General features: G+C 39.4%; 1 pseudogene; it reads left to right on the plus strand.

The window, feature by feature from the left end:
- The first annotated feature begins 3,188 nt into the window (after positions 1-3,188).
- The window catches only part of LOC127223160 (general transcription factor II-I repeat domain-containing protein 1-like), a 49,984-nt pseudogene continuing 38,673 nt past the window's right edge, over positions 3,189-14,499 (plus strand).

Consider the following 14,499-nt stretch of genomic DNA (forward strand, 5'->3'; position numbering starts at 1 on the left):
CACATCTTTTCCCTTTATTAAATTAATCACAGATAACCCAGAAAGGACTAGACATTAGGCAGAAAGGAAAATGTAAAACAGGTGAAAAATTCAAGAAGTGATAAATACTCTTAAAAATAAAGAAACCAAACCAGGCATTCAATGATTTGGCTGTCCTAAAACTTGCCCTAAATTTGATTCTTGCTTTTTTGACTTATTGTACTTAACAAATCAAAAAGTTTTGCTCGTTATATCTTGAAGATATCTTTAAAGTAGAAAGATTGGAAGAAAACCTAAATTGAAAAGAAGCAACTAAATTTAACAATGCCCTGGCTCATTGGACTCCTAATGGTTACATGTGGTTTTGTGCTTACACCAAAACTCTCCATCACAGCATCTGGGAGAAGAAAGATGCTCCCTGCACTCAGTTTTAAATGCCTCAGAAGCATCAAGTCCTTGTGACTTCAATGCCTCCTCTCTCTGCCTCACAGGACCCTGTGTCCCTCCCAACTATAAGTCATACGGTTGAAAAAATGATGGTTCCTCTAACCAATAGCCAAGTCTGTTAGCAACACAGGCTGGCCCTGGTTCTACTTATGTGGAGAGACTTGGGTGATGTAGCCCTTTTAACACCAGCTTAGGACCCAAAGTCCCTTTCACTCTATAGCCCTGCAGTGCACACTTCAGGCTTTCACACTAGCTGACTTGAGTTTCTGCTCTGACTTCCTTCCATGATAGACTATACACTGTAATCTGAAGGGAAAAAAATAAAAAAAGGAACTTACCCCCCGCTAGCTGCTTTTGGCCATGGTGTTTTAGCACAGCAATGAAAGCAAACTAAGACAAAGCACACTCAGTAATGCCCAATTATACATCTCTCTGAATTAGTCATGCACCTCCCTTTATCAGTGCAAAGTCCTACTGAACTTCCAATTGCATGCACTTTGTGGCCATGCTTTCAAAGGACTGTGGCTTTCTTGCCTCCCTTGACATTGCAGGGCTCCGCAGGATGAACACCTCAGCAAACAGTATCTAGACAGAAAGGGTTTAGGGAAATTAAGTTATCGTCCCCCAACTGTGAATGGATGTAGATCACCAGTTAAACTTATTTTAATGAAATAGTATCTACTTCACAAATTACAGACTAGAGAATCTTAAGTAAAGTGTCCAATTTGTTTTGGTTTCTGAACAAAGCATTTTGTAAATGTAGAGTTAAAAAAATGGTTTGATGGCTATAATTTTAGTGTCCCTACTATTCCCATACTCAACAGATGTGTAGAATATGTATATGTATGTATTTATATATAGAAAATAACAGATGGGAAAATAAAGAAGAAGCTGGGGTATATGGCTATGATTATATTTACTATAACAGAACACAGTGTTAAGAGGGTGCCCTGTTTATTTTTACTTTTCTCACTGAAACACTTAACAGAATCATAGCTGTTCTATTCCTTCAGACTTGTGAAGAAGAAATGAGCCAATCTGGAAACAAAAACCAATTCATTTTTTTTTTAAGTATAGTTTTGTATCTGAACCAAGCAGAATTTTAAAAATACAATTGCTTATGATAGATACTCCAAAATATTTATGCCCATACTTTAGCATTTCATCAAATGGTAGTTTTAAATGCCACATGATCGTCTTTCTGTTTCTTTCTAAAAATGAATAATTTTTAAAGTTAATATTACATTTACTCATCAAAAGAGGTTAATTCCTTTGGAAATGTGTTAATTTAGCTAATTAATCATCTTCTAAGTAAATAATATATTGTTAATTACATACAAAATGCAAATCAGTTTTCTTTTAGGATGTATCTGAATTACTTTTATTTGTGTGTCTGCATCTGTGTTATTTCCAACTATCTGAGTATAGTATGTACAGAGTGGCCATGAGTACCTGAAATTGGTTCTGGGAATGGTAGCCCTCAGGGTGTTCCTAGTCATGGCACAGTGGTCCCAACAGCTCTAGACCTCACCTGCTGACCCTTTCCTCAAAGAGCTCAAGGCCTGTGTTAACAGTGTTTCTTCCTCCATGGCATTTTAGGACCTGAGAGGAGCTCAACCCCAGAACCCCAGGTCAGACTGTCACCTGCCACAGGGCAGGAAAGGACTGATGGTGGCTGAGGCCCTAGTGCTGGCAGGTGCTGGCTGGTTTTGATTCTGTTTGGCCCTCCCTCCACCTCCACAAATGGTCTGCAGGCCTCTCTTCTCAGTAGTGTGTTAGGTTTTTCTGCTGTGATTAATCTATTTTATCTCAAATCAGTTAAGAATTCCAAACCCACTGTAAAGTGAATATCTGTGCTGCTAAGCCTTGTACTGCTGTTTTAGTGTTTAACTTAGGCTGAAACTTTAGAATGGAAGCTATAAACTTTGTACCAGTATCTGCTTGAATATTTATGGATCTATAAATCAAAAAGCCCTTTACCTCCCAATATGTATACAATGTTTTCCTATCTTGGGATAGTATTAATCCAACAATATATAAAATCTTTTAAATATATATAGATATTATATACATATAATATATATATGCTCACTTGTTTATATATAAATGTTTATAAAAACTGAATAATTTTTCAAATCCCAGAAAAAAAGAACATTGAATTTCTATTATTATTAAGTTATTATAAATTTAAGTTATTATAGAATTTTTCTCAGAATCATTTTGTAATTCTTGTCTTCTTCTCCTCGTTTGGTTTCTCCTTCCCTCCTTTTTTCCCTGTCTGGCTTTTCTCACTGTCCCTGCTGCGTTTCTCTCTCAATACCTCATGGCCATTTTAGCCTCAGAATGCTTATCTACATGCAGGCATCCAGCAAGACACTCCCTGACCATGCACAATTGGTGACTTCCCTCGCTGGACTGCTGGCTACCTGTGGATGGAGGAACAGATTATGTGTGAGGATTTGGATATGTTCCTAGAATCACAACCTAGCTCTGGTCTTCTTGTCACAATCTCAGTGAGGTTGTGATCATCCCATCTCTCTCATATGAATCCTTATCTATCACACTTTAATATTCTTGGACGGAGGAGGGACACTGCCTTCCAGAGGACTTGTGCTTCATCCAGTCCCTGAGTTTCGCCCTGATGAAATAGGAAAGTTGGAGGGAGAGGAATGACCCGATTGCTTTTACCTTGCTGTGACCATGCCTGACAGGAAACAACTTAAGGAAGGGAAAGTTTACTACGTTGCTTGGAGTGTGAGAGGATGCAGTGCATAGAGGCAGGAGAAGCATCGAGGCTGTGTGAGCAGACGCAGTGCATGGAGGAAGGTGGGAGGAATGTGGTGGCTGGTCACATTGCAGCTGCAGTCAGGAAGCAGCCAGATCCCATGGAGTCACTTCCTCGGGAGAGGTTCTACTTCCTTAAGGATCTGCAAGCTTCTAAAACAGTGTCAGGTAAAGATCAAGTGTTGAAATTACATGAGCTTGTGTGACAGTTTGCACTCCAGACACAGTAGCAATTGCTCAAGTAATAAATGTAAGAGAGAGAGACTGGAAGTTTCCATTTCAGAAATGTAAATGAAAGGGAAAGGTTGCATGAGACGGAAGTAGGAGCAAAATGTAATGGTGTACTCCTGGAAATGTCATGAGAGAATCCAGTCCTCTGTGTGGGAACTAAAAAATTAAAGTGTTATCCAAATGGGATAAAAGAGCCTTGTTCATCAATGACCTCATAAGAACACAAATGTGCAAAGAAACAGCAATCATGAGTTGAATATTTTTTGAAATACCTTAAATACCCAGTAGACCTTAGTTATAAAGAGGATATAGAGGCCAGAGAGATGATTCAGCAAATGGGGTTGCCACTATGCTGACAAACTGAGTTTGCTTGACCCCCCCCAGGACCCACATTGTGAAGGTGGGGAATCTACCTCTGCAAGTTGCCCTCTGACCTCCAAAATTGCAGTGCAACAGCCACTCTTCCCTACCCATACAGATGAAATAAATAAAAGTTTGAAAAGGAAGAAAATATTTTTTAAATAAATATAAAGGGTGGTGTGACTCACATCTTTGAGAAAACTGCCTGACACCCCAGGCATATCACTGGTTATGTGGTGGGGCTGAATTGAAGGCAGTGAGTCACTGAGCGCACATGAGAGAGTGTGTTCACACAGAACAGAGATCTTCACAGCATCCTCACTCTAAACAGCAGGGACCTGAGGTGAGGGCTCTCCAGAGAGAGGGTGGGTGAGTGAGACTTCCAGCAAGGGAAGCAAGTGAAACCCAGCAAATGAATAGTGACTCCAGGGTATAAAACAGGCTAAATCATTCACGCACAGCATCCCATGTTATACCGTTAATGCTGCTAAAGAGATTCTCTGAGGAAGGTTTACATACTTGGTGAAACTGCAAATATTGAAAAGTGAAGAAAATATAAATCTGTGACTCAAAATCCTGCTTCAGTGGAAATGGATGTTTACAAGGTGCACAGTGGGACGATAAGGACAAGGAAAGTTACTCCCCTGGCCTCAGATGCTATGTGCACATCAGGTACCATGGGTCATTGTTATATGATGAAAAACAACTGACTAGATGATGAAGTGATAAAAGTGGCCATTGTCTGATTCATGGTAAGAGTATTTGACGAGAAGTGGGTAGAAATCATCCAGTTTTGTGTGAGGTTCAATTGAGAAAAGAAAAACAAAATAAACTACAATGTGTCATGGCTAAGCCAACTCCTCCAGATTTATATGTCAAAAGTTTAAATTCCGTATGACACTCCCTTTCTTTCATGACTTAAGGCAAAGGCAATGTCTGGTCTTGCAAATAGAAATGGATCAAATGTGAAAAGACTGGTACACAAAAACAAAGAAACAAGAAATCTCATCAAAGTCACCAGCAGGGCATGACACTAATGTAAGAGTGATTAATAATGCCATAATATCTTTGTAATAATAAAAACCTCAGCAAGGCCCAGTTTTGCATGTTAAATGGCTCAGAGATGTTTGATGAATGAGCTGAGCATCTTTAAATGACATCAGTGAGCAATTTTAGGGAAAGAATTTCAAAAAAGATCCCAATGGGAAGATCTTGCTTAGAAAACCCTTGGGTTTCTGTTTCAAACCTCTGTGCAGTTATGTCACTGCATACATGTGCAGGAAAGCCAGCAGCTGTGCCATCATGCCACTGTACATGTGCAGGAAAGCCAGAGGCTGTGCAGGCATGCTATCATGTACACAGTGCACAAAAGCAAACAGCTATAGATGAGACAAGATTAGGGGGGAAATGTGTAAAATAATCACCCCTCAAAGAACATGAATGCCACTTAGTCCCTGCACTCAAGCTTACTGTGAGTTTCAGTCACTTACAAGTAAAGCAGTCTTGGGATATAGCTCACTCTGCAAAAGGCTTGTCTTGTTTAAAAAAAAAAAAAAAAAAGGAGGGTAACAGGTAGATCTTAGTGCTCACTGGCCCAGCAGTCTATCTTATTTGGTGAGACCTGTAGTGATATCTTGTTTGTGATCCAACAAATAAAATTTACTGAAGATCTGAGTACAGAGCTAAACCACTATTTAGCCATAGAAGCCAGGCAATGGCTCACAGCACACACCTTTAATCCCAGCACTCAAAAGACAGAGGCAGATGGAACTCTGAGTTCAAGGCCATCCTGGGCTGCACGAGATTGATCCAGTCTAAAAGAGAAACATAGCTAGGTGGTGGCGGCTTACATCTTTTATCTCAATACTTGGGAGTAACAAGCCTTTAATCCCAGCACTAAGAAGGTGGAGACCAGAAGCGATATGACTGGGTGGAATATATATATAAATATATATATATATATATATATATATATATATATAGAGAGAGAGAGAGAGAGAGAGAGAGAAGAGACAGGAACTCATATTCAGTCTGAGGATTCCTAGAGACAGGATCATCCCCTTGGTCTGAGGATTCGGCAGAGGCTGGCTGCTCTGCTTCTCTGATCTTTTAGCATTTACCCTTATATCTGACTCTGGGTTTTTATTATTAGGACCAAGTAGAACTTGAGCTATAGATACTCTCTCCAAAAAATATTAATAATAAATAATTAAAAGTGGAAGGCACTTACAAAGTGACAGAAAAAATTGCACTCTGACCTCTACACACATGTGCATACACAAATGAGTGGATGCACACACACACACACACACACACACACACACACACACATGCGGGAGAAAGGAACAGAGAGCAAGTGAGAGGTGAGAGAGGAGGAAGGAAGAGAAAGAGAGAGAGAGAGACTCTCAGCTTGGCTCTATCATCTCCATGCCATTTTTGTCTCTGACCTTTACTTTTCCCTGTATCTTAGTTGAAGTCCAACAAATCTGCTGACAGAACAGACCACCATCTTCAGTGCTTTCCTGCCTAGTCAGACAAACAGACACACATACACACACAATGTAAAATTAAGCCAAAATGCCCCCTCTATGAACTCTCAATGAAACAAACACCCTTGCATGCTGAACATACTGTCAGCCCATAAAGAAAAATAAATCAGTTAAAAGTTCTGATTCCCTTCTTTGTATCATCATAGAACTTAATTTGCATTTCCTAAAGGACAACGCAAACTTGGACCTTTTATGTAACTAATCTCTAACTTCCAAATGTTAAGCTTAGAGTGCAAGTGTGCAAACTCGCCATGTTTTGAAACAAACATTTATTGACTTAGATATAATTATGCAGCTTAACAGACAATAGAATTTTCCATTTAGTGCAAACATGTCTGTCTTACTAATAGAGACTGGTGTCTCCTTCATTGCCTTGCTTATTCATCTAGATTATTTATCAATCACAAAATCATTGCAGTCCTTCAGAATTGGCATCTTTCATATTGAAATTGTCCTGTAGCTTCACTCATCAAACAGCCTCTTTTGAAATCAACTAAGGCAACACATCACTTGAATATACTAATTGCCACTTCACTGGTGATGTCCTCTGCCTTTTGTTCAGCCCTCCCAGAAAAAGTCATTTTTTTTTCAATGTTCAGTACCAAACCTATGGCCTTGACCAGTATAGTGGGCAATAGCTCTACCATCACCCAAAAGCTCAAGCATCTTTTGGATTATTTTGATTGGTCTACAAAGTAAGTTTCATTAAGGTATTTTCATACATATCTAGCTTTGTTTAACAACTATCACTCCTCATTGTCCCTAGCCCTCTGCTCCCACACCTGTTGTAGAATATTATTTTAATGTGTGTCACATTTGTTTATGCTGCCTTTGTTTATGCTGTATTAAACTCTGTGAAGCTGTGTTATTGTGCCTGCCTGAAACAGCTGATGGTCTAATAAAGAGCTGAACAGCCAAAAGTGAGGCAGGAGAAAAGACAGGTGGAACTCATGGGCAGAAAGAATAAATAGAGCTGGAGGAAAGATAGAAGGAGAGGAGGACATCGAGGACCAGCCATGGGTTATGAGTGAAAGTAAGTTATACAGAAGTAAGAAAAGGAAAAAGCCCAGAGGCAAAAGGTATTTGGAGTGATTTAAGTTAAGAAAATCTGGATAGAAACAAATCAAGCTAAGGAGGCCTGGCATTTATGTGTAAGAAAAAGATTCCTCTCTCTCTCTCTCTCTCTCTCTCTCTCTCTCTCTCTCTCTCTCTCTCTCTGTGTGTGTGTGTGTGTGTGTGTGTGTGTGTGTGTGTGTGTGTTTTATTTGGGAGCGGGGTGCAGGTCACCCAAAGGACCTAAAGAATAAAGAATAAGAACACAACAATAACATTTTGGCATTCCAGTATGGGGCTAGAGAAAAATCAACAACTACCTTTGCCGGCTTAACCCCTTCCACCCCAGGATTCTATCTTTATGTTCATATCACCCATGCTCTTATTACCACCCCACAAACATTCTCTCCCCTCTCACAGCCATCTCCAGTTTCCTGGCCTATTCTCAGCACTCGCGTGCACACGCACACACACACACACACACACCACATAAACATAGCAGCCAAGGTCAACATCTGAGATAGGACATGCCATTTTTGTCTTTGGGAGTGTGAGTGAACTCACTTTATGTAGTGTTTTATAGTTATACCCATTTTCCTTCAACTTTCATAATTTTTTAAAGTCTGAATAAAGTTCCATTTTGTTTACACACCAAAATTGTATCACCTATTTCTCCATTGTCAAACATCTCTGCTACATTTTTCATTCTCAGAGAAAGATGAACTCCTTTCCCCACAGATGGTCTCATCAATGAAAAGTCCTTTGATTTCAGTCACCTGTCCGAGAGGTTTTCCAGTAAGACCACTGCTATTAAACCTGAGTCTTCCCAAAGACTTTATAATTTTTCCAGCTGTGTTATCTTGTAGCTTAGAAGATACCTATGACACTTGGAAAAACTTTATCAAGATACAGTGTTTGTCTGAGAATCACTGACTTTCTCCTGATAAAAAAAACTTCTCACAGGAAACACCAGGTTCTGAGGGATGCTGGGTGTCTATAGAGTGACCATCTTTCATTTATTCATCCCATTTTCCCCATGTTTGTGGTTCAAAGGCTCAAGGAAAAAGAAGCAAGACACAGACCTGTAGTAAACATCCCAGACTAGTTTTAAGTATTTCTACCTTTTATCCTTCAAATTTTACCTTTTTCTTCCACAAGCAATTGTCGCATACTGTGTTGAGCAGTGTTGCATTCCATGTTCACCTGCTGCTTCAGATCTAGCAGCCTCATTGCTTATGAACCATGTAATAGTGAAGGCAGCCTGGTGTTTGCTTTGATGTGAGATGTTTATTGCACCTGAGGTGGCATGAATCGCGCTTGCTTCTGATCATGTCACACACAATAAAGCATGGATCATTGCATCTAAAGCATAGGCTGTCTCATGAAGTTTACAAAAGTCTGTCTGTCCTTTCAAGTGAAACAGACTGTTAACGAAGCAAAAAGGAAATGTAGAATTATATTCTCCTCCCAAATATAAAAGATTAAATTATAACCTTTGGAAACAGTGTGTGTTGTTCTTTTGCTGCAGCTATCACCTATGAAACACAAACATGAGACTCAGCTCAACCACGTGGAGTTTATTGGTGGAGAGGAGAGAAGTGGTGGGAGTAGCTGGTGGCCAAAAGAAAGCAGGAGAGAGAGAGCAAAAGAGAGGAAGAGAGACGAAGAGAGGAAGAGCGAAGGGAGGAGAGAGAGAGAAGAGAGGAAGAGCGAGAGGAAGAAACGACCAGGAGGTGCTTGCTTTAAAAGGGAAATTAAGTCTCTATGCAGCCCTGAATGAGTGATGTAGAGATGACATAGTCATGAGTGTCTCGCCCATTGTCAGGGGTGGGGTCAGCAGACTGCTGGTTTACAACAGTGTGTGTGTGGGGGTGCGTGCATGCAAGAGCACTTGTGTGAGTGTAAACTAATATACACATGCATATGAGCATGAGCACACACAGTCAGGCTTACAATAAACAATGTTATCTTTTTAACATGGGGGGTCCTAAATATGTCAGTCATTATTCATTATCTTGTCAGTTATGAGTGGTTCCTGTGATTTTAATATGAACTTATTTTAAACAGATGTTGTGTCTGTGAGTTAGAAGAGGACTACAGTGCAAAAACAAATATGGGAAGAAATCAAGTTCAAACTCTTATCTGAGTCCCTTATACTCACTTGCTCAAAAGTTACATTGTTACATTTTTGTAGTGCTGAGAATCAAACCCAGGGCCTTGAACAAAAGTCTGTGGAAGCTTATTTTACCACATTTAAAATTCTTAAAGGGAAAAGAGTGTTTAGCTAACAATTTTTGTATGGATTTATGTGATTTTGTGTGTGTGTGTGTGCACCTATTTGTGTGAATGAAAGTGTCATAGCCAGTGTGTAAGTATGTGGATGTCTGAAGCTATTTCAAGATGTCTTCCTCAATTGCTTCTCCACCTTATGTTATTTTGTTTATTCTGTTGTTTTGAGACAGAGGCTCTCACTGAACCTGGAAATTGATGTTGTTTGATTAGGCTGAATGGTCAATGAGGCCCCCAAATCTGCCTGTCTCTGTCTCTATGTGTAGTAGCATCTCCTCTTGCCAGTGAATTTGTGTTAATGGCCACACCCCTTTGAGCATGGCTTCAAGTGAGGATGTGCAGGAAAGGTAGAAAAGTGCAGGTGGGTGCACTTTCACTTTGGTCACAGATTGCATTTGGAAGGGCAGAGACTGCATCTTTTGGAGAAGGAATGCTGCTGCTCTTCTTTACTATTATCTGTTTAAGTTGTTCCCCAATAAAACACCCATTTATCATTTATCTTGGTCTAGTGAACTCTTTAATATCCTGTCTTCACCTATGCATTGAGTTTACAGCCATACACAGCCATGCCCTGCTTGGCTAGTAGGCACTGGGAATGCAAACCCAGATTTTTTAAATTAAAATTTTAATGCAATGTATTTTGATTACATTTCTTCTTGTCCCCACCTCCTACCAGATTCTCCTCTATTTCCAAGGCCCCAACTCCATGTTCTGCCTCTCTCTCTTTATAAAACAAAACAAAAAGTGAATCAGTTGGGTGGTGGTGGCACACGCCTTTAATCCCAGCACTCAGGAGGCAGAGTTCAAGGCCAGCCTGGTCTTCAGTGTGAGTTCCAGGACAACCAGAGAAACCCTGTCTCAAAAAAAAAAAAAAAAAAAAAAAAAAAAAAAAACCCAAAAAAAAAAAAAAAAAAACTTTAAAAAGTGAAAAGTGAAATCAAAGTTTTGTTTGGATTGGTTTGGTAATTTTGTTCAAACATAGAACTTAATAAAAGATCTTGTATATCAAGTTGTTTGCCCCCTGAGCCACGTCCCCAGACATTTGGCTAGAGCTTTTCAGCCACGGGACTGTGTGCCTTGATTAACTATGAAAGGAAAGTTAGTCACTGCATCTTGATCTATTGCACTAATGAATAAAAACCACATCTTCAGGCTTTGAGTCTTAAATTTCAGATCAATCACATCTTTGTGAAAATTGACCATCTCCTCCAGTTCAGGCTCAGTAGACAAAGTAGACAAATTTCACAACCTCTCATCACTCACAGAGCAAATCAACACTTTTCATTGATTCCAATTTTGGAATGTTCCTTTTGCATAAGTTTCAAATTCTGAAATGCAAAAACTTGATTTCACAACAAGGACAGAAACTGAAACATTATCTGAACTTTTATTTCTTTTATTATAACAAAATTCAAATGCTCAACATACTGTTTTTATATTATTTTAATTTTACTCATGTGTGAGTATATGCCACTTTGTGTGGGTTGCCCAGAAAAGCCAGAAAAGGGCTACTGACCACCTGGAACTGGAATTATGGGCAGATGTGAGCTTCCAAATATGGGTGCTGGGAACTGAATTTCAGACCTCTGGAAGAACAGCAAGTGATCCTTAGCATGGACCCATCTCTGTAGTCCAGTGGCTGACTCATTTAAAAATGAACAACAACCCCAAGCTATCATATGGATTGACAGAGTTAAGTAACTCCATGTCTGATTTTTAAATTCTTGTGCTATCATTATATATGGTTGTAGTGAGATAGTCACCTTGTTCGCCCCTGTGGCATAGACCACACCCATTGGGGGTGGATACGGGGCTGGACATAACCTGGGGGAACTAAGGATGAGGAGGGGCTCAGAGGGAGAGCTCTTGCTTGCAGCACAGGGACAGGGGTAGATCCAGAGGCATCCTTAGTGTTCACCTGTCTATGTTGTAAGTTATTTCTCCCTGAATAAACATCTATTTGGCCTATTTGTTTTTCCTGATCCTTATAAAACATCAATATATGAGTTTTTGAAATGTCTGTTTTATATCAGCTTCAGAGTCTTAAATTCAGAGACATAGAAACTTGATTCAGCACAGGACTGAAACATACTACTACTGAATATAGTAGCCAATGACTCCCTGCCCTTGTGAAGTTATTTTCAAAAACTGTTTAGATGTTAGAGTCTGTAATTTTCAGAACAACAATGCAACTGAGAATTGTGTAAGTCATTCCAAATAGCAAACAATGGTTCTTAAAATAGATGTATAGGCAAATATATATGATATTAATCAGAAACATGTAGTATTTTATTCATCATATATAATGTTAATGTATAAACACAAACACTTATGTATATTTTAACTTAGTCTTTGTAAGTAGGGACACTTTAGAATATAATACTAACAACAATCTCGTCAGGGAAGAATATTTTCTTGTCAATATTGCATAATGCTAGAGCACACGTAAGACGTACACCATCATTATATTTTGCTTTTGGTGCCAGATGCTCCCCACTCCTGTCTATGAATACTCATGCTGGAAAACTGATTTTGGACACCCAGAGGTTCTCTTTGATTCTTCTTGAAGCAGCCATCACACAATAACTGGATCCTCACAGTTTATCGTCTGTCAGCATTTTCAGAACACATGCAGAAATTCAGATTACTAGTTACTTGGACTAAAGTTAATTGCTTTCACATGGAGTATCTAAAACTGTAAAAAATATTGTGCTATTTAAGCATGAAAGAAGTCTTTAAAATTCCATATGGCTGTTCAATATTATCTCTGCTATGACTAATGTAAACAATCATTATTACAAATACTTTATGGGCTGAAATCATCTAATGTTTTTGTTTGTTTGCTTTCTTGCTTGTTTTTCCCCCTATTTGAAGTTACCAAGACATATTATCATTGGCTGTTTCACTTAGTATGGTGTTTATATTGAATCCTGGGGTTCTACAATGTAGGATGTATAGTCAGCAAGGAGCTCTGAGCAGGCACAATTTTGGAGAAAGGAGCAGTCTTGGTGTAGACACCTTTCCTCTGACCCTCTTCTGAGGTTAATGACTTTGGCAACTGAGACACATGGGTAAGCTTGTTGTCCCCATTAGCCACACAGATGAGCAGATGAGCAGAAGCCATCAATACAAGCCTACCGTCACTAAGCCAACAGGTTACTATTGATTAGGCTTGGGCTTTGGACCTGGTCCTCAGGTCTTTGGAATGTCCATAAAACCTGATGACATCATCAGTCATCATGGCCCATAGTTCTTCTAGCATCTGGTAGGTGAAAGAGAGATACTGCTGTGCCATATCTGCCTAGCAAACTGAATTCATGTGAGAACTCAGTCTTGCTGAGGGTGAGAAGCCATGCTGGAGGGTGTGTGCTGCCAAGGCTCTTCCATTGCACAACTTCTTTTCATTTCAGAAAATTTCTCACCAGCCTCACCAGCCACAAAACTATGTTTAAATTATTTTACCAAGATTTTTAATTCTAGATACCACCAATGAAGAGGCATTTCCTGGGACACTAAGAATAGCCTTTTGGCCAAGGTAACCTAACTTTAGGGGCCTTTCTAAATTTGTGAATAAGACTCTAATTGACAGGAAGTGGGTTTTTGATGTTGCTAATTTATATAATTACACACATTTTACAAGTGAAAATTGTGGAGTTACTTAAGGTATTGTAAATATTTTGCTCTTACACACACTAGCATTTTCCTGTATTATGGCTTGTGTACTTCACCAGGAAAGGTGGAATTCATGTGCAGGGTCAGCCAGACAAGCAGTGCTGATCTGCAGCCCATCCTTATGCCAGGCCCATGTTTTTTATTGTAAATATATAAGAAGAACCTTTGCCACTTTGGCTTTTATCAAATAATATTTCTCTAAGCTTCTTCCAATGCATGTTGTAATTGAGGCAGAAAAGCAAAGGGATTGACGGGTACATGGAAGAAAAAGCTTCTCGTTCTGGGGTCTTATTGATACTTCTCACCAGCTGAGAAATGAGAATCACAGAATAGCTAACATCTATTGTGAAGGCCTCCAACAGAGACTTTGTAGAACTGGACTAAGGCCTGAGTCTATGTGACCTTGGCGAGTGCATCATTCCTGGCCCCAGACTTTCTCTAGTAACCACAAGCAAGACTGTCAACTGTACCTTTTGGCTTCCCTGTGAGCTGGGTTTCCCTTGTCAATTATAATCCTGTCAGGTGAGCTTGGGGTCTGTTTTATAAAAACCTACCATATTTATCAATTGTAAAGACAAAGAGAAGCCACACCATGCCCTTGATTCCCTTACTAAGTGATTCTCTTTCTCATGTTTAAGATCTGGGGAGGTTGGTACAAAGTCTCACCACTAGCTGATGAGCTATAGGTAATTCTCAGACTTCTGGAGTGGGAGAAGCCAATTTTCTTATGAATAGATAGTCCCAGGCACATCTACCACTCCCCAGGAAGTGACCACACACTTAAAAGTACTTGATGTGTTTTGTTGTTGTTGTTTGTTTTTTTCTTTTAAAGAGGACTCAAGTTTGAACATGTAGATGGATTATGGATCTGAGAGGCAAATATGACCAAAATATAATGCACAAAACTCTCAAAGAACTAGAAGCATGAAAAAAAAAGAAGAAGAAAGAAAGAAAGAAAGGAAGGAAGGAAGAAAGGAAAGAAAAGAAAAGAAAAAGCTGCTAAAACTATCTTCTGTCTTTGCATAAACTCCTCAACTTCTAACTGGAATAAATCACAAGAGATAAACAGATGGATTTGTCCATGGGGTATCACAGCAGAACCTTAGAGTCAGCACAAGGAAATTTCCAGAAGGCC

Source organism: Phodopus roborovskii, unplaced genomic scaffold (assembly GCF_943737965.1).
Source record: "Phodopus roborovskii unplaced genomic scaffold, PHOROB, whole genome shotgun sequence".
NCBI classification, from domain to species: Eukaryota; Metazoa; Chordata; class Mammalia; order Rodentia; family Cricetidae; genus Phodopus; species Phodopus roborovskii.